The sequence below is a fragment of the Pygoscelis adeliae genome, unplaced genomic scaffold, assembly GCF_000699105.1.
Source record: "Pygoscelis adeliae isolate BGI_AS28 unplaced genomic scaffold, ASM69910v1 Scaffold913, whole genome shotgun sequence".
NCBI lineage: Eukaryota > Metazoa > Chordata > Aves > Sphenisciformes > Spheniscidae > Pygoscelis > Pygoscelis adeliae.
Genome location: NW_008824398.1, coordinates 90943 through 91394, shown reverse-complemented (window position 1 = coordinate 91394; position 452 = coordinate 90943).

Genomic DNA, 452 nt, shown 5'->3' with positions numbered 1-452 from the left:
CAGGCGAGTGCTGCAGTGACATGCCCAGCCGAGTCCCAGGACAGGGCAGAGCGGAGCTGGGATGCTCCTGCTGCGGCCGGCTTCGGGAGCACAGCCCCGTGCCGCCCAACTGCTCCCCGAGCGACCCCTGCCCGCTCCCAGGGGCAGTTTTGTCCGGCATCATCCGCACGGCCCAGAAACAGGCCCAGTCTGCAGGATCAGGGCTGCCTCCCGCAGGCACTCCTTAGGGAAGAGGCTGGAGCACCGGTCCCTGCCCTCCTCCCCCGGGTGGAAAGAAAGGCAGCAGCAGCTCAGCAAGGAGGGCAGCACCAGCTGGGCCGGGCTGAAACCCAAACCCAGGCTCCTCTCCGCCTGCCCAGCCAGCTTTCCTGCCCGCGCAGCCTCAGGGTTTGAGGGGGCAGCTGGCGGCTCTCTCCCCCCTCCCCCCGCCCCTCTCTGCCCCTCCCCAGGCG